The sequence below is a fragment of the Pundamilia nyererei genome, unplaced genomic scaffold (genome assembly GCF_000239375.1).
Source record: "Pundamilia nyererei isolate P.nyererei 1_Seehausen unplaced genomic scaffold, PunNye1.0 scaffold00134, whole genome shotgun sequence".
Classification (NCBI taxonomy): domain Eukaryota; kingdom Metazoa; phylum Chordata; class Actinopteri; order Cichliformes; family Cichlidae; genus Pundamilia; species Pundamilia nyererei.
The window spans coordinates 163,068-172,577 of record NW_005187535.1 but is presented as its reverse complement, the minus strand read 5'-3'; positions in this window follow the sequence as shown (position 1 = coordinate 172,577).

Sequence of the window (9,510 nt, the reverse complement as noted above, 5' to 3'; positions counted from 1 at the left end):
TGTATCTGAAGCCGCGACACTTCAGGCCCCCTCTAATTTAGACGTCTAAGAATTTGCTGTATGTGCTGCCTCATGCCAGTAAGTCTCAGCCTCACTGTAAATAAATGGCACAGGGCAGCGTGCAGTCACCCCCATTTGTAAGTCATTAAAATATTTTTTGTGTGACATATTAATTAGAGTGCTCTGTTCGTCTTCTCGCCTGTGCACGGGGAGTGTTGAGGTTCTGTATGCTCGCAAACAAACGTGTTTCAAGTATGTGTGTGTGTGGCTTCATTCATGCTGTACAGACAAGATAGTTGTTTATCAGTCGTAACCATCTGTAACACATCATCTCGCCAATTTGAAAAAAAAATGTCACAAGTTTACTGGTAACACTTACTGTGGTTTACTTTCTAGCTCTGAAACAGGGAGGCAGCAGGAATAATTTAGAAACAAAAATGTTGAACATGCCCAAGAAATAATGTTTAATTATTTAATTGTTCCGATTTTAGTTTAACACTAATTAGTTAAAATGCATGTCCTATAAATTTTATTCTCGACCTTTAAAGGCTCTTTTTTTAAGTCTTCCTTTTAATATGAGGGGAAAACAAGTCCTATGCCAAGTAATCAACTTTAAAGGTGAATTAGGAGATTTTTGTAGCTTTTACTGGATTTCGGAGGAAAGCATAACATGCTCTAAACACAACAAGATGAAATTGTTCACTTCTTGTCCTGTCATAATATGTTGATAAGTAGTATTATATGTACAAGTCCCAGTGAGTTTCAGTTGGATGCTGACTCTGTTGCTGGCTCTGATTTGTCATAATCAGAAAAACTCAAAGCTGCAAGTCACAAAACCAAAGATACTAAAATGCTCTGAAACATAAGGGGAAGCTCAAAGCTGAGTGCTCTATTTCTATTGGTTCATTACCTTTTATTTGTTACAAAGTTAATATAAAAAGTTGACTAACTCAGCTTTAAACACACTACCAGGTTCAGCGTTTAATTTACCCGTCACATTTACGTATCATGGCTTTAATTGTATGCAAAAGATTTTATTGAAGTTGAGCAGGCTGCAAATAAACAAACGTTTCTGTTTGCAGAAGAGGAAATGTGGGCCATCAAAGAGTTGCACAGTCAGTGCAGTAATTGGAAGAGCAAAGAAAATGTATTTCAGCTTAAAGGTAATTTAAATTGAATTTGTAAATCTCTGAATCTCTTTCTGTCCCTGATACAAATAGAGTCCCTCTAGCATATCTTCTCTCTTTTCATGTGGATTATCGTTGTATCTCTTGGCCCGCTGGAAGAATTATGGCTCTAATAACTTTCATTGGAGGCCCCTGAAGCATCAGTAAAATGTTTACTACAAGAACGCAGCAAGGTCCTTTGGTGAAGCCGTGCGTTCGTTACAGAGCCTTTGACTCAATTCAGTGTGTATAAATATATCCATTTCATTATAGGAGGCCAGTCAAATATTTGTTTCAGCGGTTTTCCCCCCATATAATGTAAATTGCTGCAAGCTGTTGCACTTGGAAAATGTTTTCTCATAATGCCTTTCTGCCTTCACATAAATCACAGCTAAATGTTGCATTCAAATGACTACAGACAGGCAATTTATTCTTGGCTTCCTCGTCCCCCTCCAGAGAGGCTTGTGGCGAGAGGGTCGCTTCGGTTTTAATAGCGACTGTCATTATTTGTTGACAGTTGTTCATCATCCTTTCCAAATTTATGGTGTTTCCTTAAAGTATTTCTTTGTTTTCTCTGCAGTTATGACCACTGTCAAATGAAGTGAGGGGTGAAAACATGTCAAGAATTAGGCCACTGTGAGGCAATGAGCACATGACATGACATCTTTTTTTCTTTTTTCTTTTTAAACATAATGAGGTTAAGGGGAGATTCTTTTAATAACCCCTTTGCTCTAAAAATCCTACTCAGTAAATATCAATAAGGTTTTTCAACGTTTCATTGTCTCACATTTGGCTTCCGTAATAAACCATGTAACAGGAGCCTGAAACATCACCTCAAATTGACAGTGACATTTCCATTCCTTTTATAAGGGACAATAATGATACATCATCCACAGGCAGCGAGATAAGCCTCTGGTGAAACCGTGGTTGCCTAACAACAAAAAAGCAGGATTGTGTTGTGCAGTGTGAGTGAGCTCTGTATCAGCTTTAACTGGATCTCAGTGGGGTTTGCTGACAGTTGAACCACTGTGTAAGTGGCCCTGAGTTGCCCCACTGAGGGATTTTGGGGAATCTGTCATCAGTGACAATCAAAGCTAATCCTGTAAAAATCCATGTCATAGCTGCCTGTTAACTGAGTCGCTAAATGATTATGACATTGTAGAGCAGAAGTGCAGATGCTGCTTCACTGAGGTTTGGTTGGACCTTTGAATTTGGGAGTAGTGCAGCAGATCCACCTGCCACACCGCCGTTGAAAAGACCTTTATGTCTCATACAACTAGTACACACCCAACAACGCAGTGAGCTAAGTAATTAGAGGATTGTGAAAATAGAATTAGACAACAAATAAATGAACGTTATTGCAGTGAAAAATTCCCTGTGCAACAAGTACACCAAAAGCTTTTTTTCTCTTTCTAATTACCATTTAGCAATTTACCAATTACCATAATTATGAAATATATTGAAGGTCACACATCCCTCCTAGTAGAGCGTTTGTTGCAGTGAACCACAGCAGAAGTCAAATTGCAAATGCAATGAGTATAGTCTGCACAACACTCATTTTGTTAATTTACTTGCAAACAGTTAGGACCTTATTTGTTGGGCAATGACACAATTTTGTATTTTTGCCTCTGTGCACAACCACAAAGGCTTTAAATCAAATTAAAGTGATGACTTTCAGCTTTAGTTTGAGGGATTTTTAAAAACTTTTGCATCAACTTCTTAAAAATTACAGCCATTTTTATACACAGTTGCCCATTTTCAGAGGCTTAAAATTCATTGGAGAAAATGACATAATTTTAAAGATGAGGATTGTTTCTCACATGTTGATGAAAATACTTTGCAGTGGGTGATTTTGGGCAAAGCTCAGCTTGCGGTAAATTCTGATATTCCACTAACACATCAGGACAGATTACTGTCTTGAAAATGTGCGTTTCTACCCCACAAAATATTAAAATATTTGACATTCCTAAGCAGAACAGAGATGTTTCTTAGTGGCTGCTCAAACATTGATACAAAAATGTTGAATAAATTCATTTGGTTTGGGAGGATAAGCGATGGTTCTTGGGCTGTGACACCCTTTTCGGGAAACCCAGAGGCTGGACTGGTTCCCTGGAACATGTCAGGGATTAGAAACTTGTTGGGGGTTGTGAGAAGTTTGTCAGGGGTCCCAGAATTTGTAGCCACACCCCTGTTCAGTGGTCTGGACCTGGAAAACAAATTCTATCTTTCAAAACTGCTCTTGGTTTTAGGGTCATGAAGAAAAACCCATGAAAAATTAGTTGATGGGAGAACTACAGTAACAGTGAGCTGTAATTCAGTTTGCTTATGAATATCTTGACTTGCACAGGATTTGTTTTTGATTGTTTGGTTGTGCCTGCGAGCAGGATAACATAAAAATTACCAAGCTGCATGTGGTGAAAGACGGTGGAGAGGCATATGAAACAGAGGGAAGAGGCTGTTCTTAAAGTTGCAAGAAAGAGCATTGGTGGCAGTTTCATCTTTCATCAAAGTACTAATTTGTTCATACTGTATTGATTTTACATTATTTGTCAGTGACTATTTAATCTAACACAACAGTTTTGCATTGAAGAAGGATTGTGGGAAACCAATTATTTTCCCTTTGTGGGCAGAGTTTTAAACCATGACAGTGAAGTGATGACAAAGCAGAATAAATGACACTGGATCCAAAATCATGTTGTTATTCACTTGCTCCTAAATGATAACAGCATGCACGATAAAAAAAAAAGGGATCGCCTTTCTCCGGCACAAACAGGCATATTGATACAATTTCTACGACTCTCAAAGTCATTTTTTTGCCACAGGGCACTACATACTGAAGAGATTTCACACTGACACTGTGGACACTCAAGGCAGAAAGTAAGTATTGCACGAGGTCACAGAGAGAAATGCTATTTCTATTTTATTAAATGTTTTGTGTGCTTTAAAGGACAAACAAAAAATAATCAACACTGAGAGTTCTGGTACGGTGAAGTGCAATGAGTAATTCAATATGAACTTTGTGTTCCTTTAATTAAATGATGGAATCCCAAATATGCTTTGTGTGTCAACACTGACACCAGCAGAGAAAAAAGATGAAGACACCCAGAGGGAGAAAAAGGTCAGTGAGAACATCCTGAAATAAAGAATTGGAGAATCCCACAGACAGACAGGAATACCGCAAACTAAGACAACAGTAACAGACTGAGATGGAAGTGTTTGTTACTCATAACATCACAAAGGCAAAAGAAGAAAAAAAGGCAAGCCTCTTAAAGTAAAACTAATTAGTGCACCACAAACAGTTAATCAGAAACTGCTATAGAATAACTTTACTGCCTCAATAATGTGACATGATCTTTATTTGTTGAATTACAGCAATACAATTTACATTTAATGTCCTCTCTGGTGTCTTTACAAGGATAACACTGGACATAAAATTGGTTTGAAAGAATAATAACATTTCCGCCTTTCACTCAAGTTAGAATCAATTGAGAATAAATTGGGTTGGTTCCTCGATTAAAGTAATAAAAATCCTGTGATGTGACCTAACAGAGGGGAATTTGTCTTTTTTTTTTATTCTAATAATCAAGAAATGTAGATTATAAAAACAGACCACTATGGAGATTTTCCTGTTCAGTCATGTCAGAACAGCCAACCATTATTCAGGAACACACATAAAACAAAGATCGGGTGACACAGAGACATTAAAACCACTCAAGTACAGACACAAAAGAGCCACAAGGATCAGATGGGTTTTCAGTCTGCAGATGTTCGACTCTTCTATCTGTGTTCTAGTACATCAGTGTGTAATTTAGACTTTATGTTGAAGTCTAACACCAAAATAAGACTGTTTCCACCTGCAAAATATGTGGATGCCCCATTGGGAGCAATAGTAAAAATGATTAAAAGTATCCAGAGTTGTGCAAATGATGTCATGTTGCTTTTATGAGTGTCTTACTATGATTTCAACGTGACATGAACACCATTGATTATAATAAATAGCAAACACAGACAGCATAAATCGCCATAAAACTGATGGCACAGCTCTGGTAATAGATGAAACCAGAGCTTGTCTGCATAGCTTGATTGAAAAACAAATGTAAAGACACTTTGGCTTTTAGGAACAGTTTTCTACACATTTCCTTAAGCATCAAGTGATATTTCTGCCTCATCACACTTTACATTTGTCCTGCAGATGTTCGTTTGCCGATAACTCATCCTGTACGAGAGCTAGCGAGCCGAGTCATGCATTCAACAGATCACCATTAATCACATTGTGACCTTCCTCTCAACCAGGCCCATCTAAAGCTCATTCATCCCCATTTGCCATGCAACTCTGCGGGTCGATAATTGGCAAAGCAAAACACAGATTAAACCCAATTTGGAGGGTTTCAACTTGAAGCTTAGCAGAGACGGCCAGGCTCAGGCTGAACTGGTCTCTGGTCCTGTCTGAGGCTAAACCAGGAGGGAACCACAAAACCTAAATCAAACCAGCCTGTTCTCTGTTTGTGTTGCATGCATGTGTGTGTATGTGTGCGCGTGTGTGAGTGTGCAAAGCATGCAGCATTGTGCTTCACCCAGCAATGGCATCACTAATAGAAACCAACTTTAAGCATTCAAACTTCGTTTGTCTCATTAACCTATTAGCTTAAAGCTTAATTACAGGATGTCGTAAAATGATTTGGTCTATGAGTAATGACAATATTTCAGCTCCTTAATGGCCAGAACAAAGCAAACTAAAGCTAAGTTAAGCAAAGCCGGTTGTTTTTCTTCCTCACGGCATGTCTGGGCTGCAGCTTTGGGCCTTTACCTCGTTGTGTAGGTCGGATAATTGTTTACTGGCGAGGTCTTTGTTGCATGAGGGCAACATCACGGCAGGAAAACAAAACTAATGACTAATTTCATGGCTATTGAGTCATTTTAAAAAGACCATCATGGGGATTAACTTTAAAAGGGCAACTGTTCCTAATCTGATAGCAGGTATTCAAGCTATGGTTCAAAAGGCATAATTACACTTGTAAAGTGAAAAACAAAGAAGGGCAATAAAACATCTTTTTTTTAGTGATTTCAAACACTTTTAGGCAAACGTAAACCATCTTGATTCTGCTTATCAAGCTAGTGGTTCAAAATACGCAGAAAGAACATCCCTCTTTGCAACAATGGGAGATGACCCCTAGGTGGCAGCGTACCTCATGAAACCTCTACCACTGTAAGAACATCACTTCAATTACAAAGCCTACTCAATCGTCCTTGCTTTTATTATCTCCGCGGGACAACGAAACTGGATGACAGCGCGTTCGAGCGCTCGATAAGTTATGATCAGCTGCCTCGGCTCTAGCTCATGCCCTTTAAACAGCAGCTTGATAGGATCTGTGAGGCTCGCTGAGCATGTATAGTGTTACTCTCATCAAAGGGGGCTGAATGGCGGTGAATGGAGGATGATGTGTGTACTGCCTCTGCTTAGTGGAGGCATTTCCAGCTGGCGCCAGGGCAGAGGAAACCCACTGAGACACACAACAACACACACAGACACAGGGGTCAGCTTGGATTCACCCTCCTCCTCCACCACTACCTCCTCCATGCCTCTTGGCCTCTACCGCCTCCTCTTCTTCTGCTCAAACCCTCACCCCCCACCTACACTTCCCAGGCCTGGCCGCCTCTCATCTGCTCTTTCTCTTTTCTTCTGTTTGTCCTCATTTTCTTTGCTGTCTTGTTTTGTCATCCTCATTTGCCCCGTCGTCCAACTTCTAAAAGTTAAAATGCTTTAATGAGCCAGCTAACGGACAAAATAAGTTCTTTGCTGACTGTGAACAGGAAGAGAGACACTCCACCTTGCAACAAAACGTGCAAAAATGGTCACATGATTAGTCACATGTGTTTGAGCAGGTAGAGACAAGGATTTCCCCTTTGATGTGTTTTGTTAACTGGTAAATGAACTGGTTCTTAAATGGCGCTTTTCTACTCTACTACTGCTTGAGCACTCAGAGCACTTTATACTACCAGCCTCATTCACCCATTCAGACACAAACATTCAACCATGCACTTCTAATGCTTTGTATCTAACATTCACACTCCAGTGAACACATCAGGAGCAAATTGCAGTTCAGTATCTTGCCCAAGAATACTTTGGTATGTAAACCAACAACTTCCTGCTGGCAGATGAACTGCGCCAGCTTTATTTGATCTATTTTATTATTGATTAACATAAAATGGGAAATCAACAATAGACTGAAATATTTTTACTTATTATATCTATTTATTGTATGTATAAACAATGGAGGAATGAAATTATGTTGTTAGCAGGACAGAATATATTAAATAACGTATAAGAACCAGTATAACAACAGTTCAAACGAAATAAAATTAGAACATGTCTGTTAACACGGTTAGCTCGTTAATGTGTTGATGCCACGCATGGGGCGATCCGCAGTAACGGTTATGGTGTTAACTTCATTTTAACGAGATTAACGCTGACAGCACTAGTTTGTTGTTGGGTTTTGGGTTTTTTTACAAGTTGCATGCCATGAAACATTTACATGAAATCAAAAATGTAGACAAAACCACAATTTTCCCAACTAAAAATTACACTTTGCTTGAAGTATTTCTATATCCACATGTCTGAAATTCTTTATGCTTCCTACTGATGTCTATTTCTATTGAGAAACCATGATCGTTCATATTTAAGAGCAGTTAATCAGTTTGAAATCAGATAAATAGTTTATTTTTATAAAGCAAAAGATTGGCAGATTTGTGCATGTATATAGTAAACAACTGGTTGGCGTTGCTCAACATGAAGAGTGAGCTGAAAACATGATGTCTGAATGAACCAAATCAACCAATCAGCACCTTTGAAGCAGAGCAAGGCTCTTTTTCTTCACTTGGACTCCTTCTGAATCTCCGCTGGCTGCCTTGGCGAAAGCTCAACAGGAGAACCTCTCCTGTACCTGTCATGTTATCAAAAAAACTGACAACTAATGTATTGCTGCTCAGTGTACATCGAGACACAACAGGTAAAATTGATAGGTTACACAATTAATACTGATCATCTTTTTATTAAGCAAAGCTCTGCTGGGAATCCTTAGGTCCTGGTGGGGATTTTACTTTGCCATACGTTTCTGTCTTAACAATGCTATTGCCCTGGGATGCCCCCTTCATGAATGTGTGTGCAAATGGGTGAGTGTGGCTTGTGGTGTAAAGTGCTTTGAGTGCTCAATAAAACTAGAAAATTGCCAGTCCACATGCCTTTCTCTTGAGAGGGATAATGCACCCTAAGACATGCAAAAAAAAGGCAGAACCGCTCAGGGTCGGCATGAGGAAAACAAGGTGTTGTTTTGAAACTCCTCAGATCCAAATCTGATCGATCATCCTCTGGATGCAGTGGAGTGACCCAAATGGGCCCTGTCTGTCTGTGTATAAACCCTATCTTGTTGGATGGGTTGCCAGATTTCCTATATCCATGCCCAGATTGATTGGTGATATTATAGCAGCACGAGGAGGACCAACAACAATAACAGGTTTTTAAGTAATGACTGATCAGTAGATGTTGCTCCTTCTCTCTGTCTTTTGGAGCCACACCTACCTTTGCTTACTCTTTTTTCTTGAAAAGCTGACACTGCAGCCTGAGCGGCACACAAACATGGAAGAAAGTACTTACATCAGTGACATCAGAAGTCAGAGGAATGTAGTTCTGGTGCGACACTAACAGCTAAATAACTCTTGGCATGGCCTCCCTCACGATCTTCAGGGGGAACGCAGGGGAAGGGTGGGGGGGACTCCAAATGGCCAGAACAAATTAAAAAGCCAACCTGCTATTTTACTGTTCAGATCTGTTGATGCTATAAAGCAGGAAAAATAGGCTTGGCCGCCTTTACGTGACTACTCGGCTGATTTTACGTGATTTTCCTCAGGCCCTGAATCTAAGCCCTTTTGGCACAACATGCTATGCCTTGACCAAGCATGGGACCTTTAAATGCACCAATAAATATTTTTTAGCACTTTATTTAATTCCATGCCCTGGGCCAACAGCATCTCAAAGTATGTCACTCAGCAACAACAGTGAGGAGGAGAAAAAAAAGGACCCTAAAGGGTAAACAGGGTGTAATGTAGATTTAATTAACAACCTAAGCACAGCGTCTCTCTCTCACTCACTCGCTCACACACACACACACATGCATACACACATGCACACACACATGCACACACACACACCACATGAAGGCTTAAATATACTGTAACAGACACAAGTTGCACATAAACTTTATCAAACACATAACTTTAGGTTAATGGCTTCATATTCACACACACACACACACACACACACACACACACACACACACACACACACACA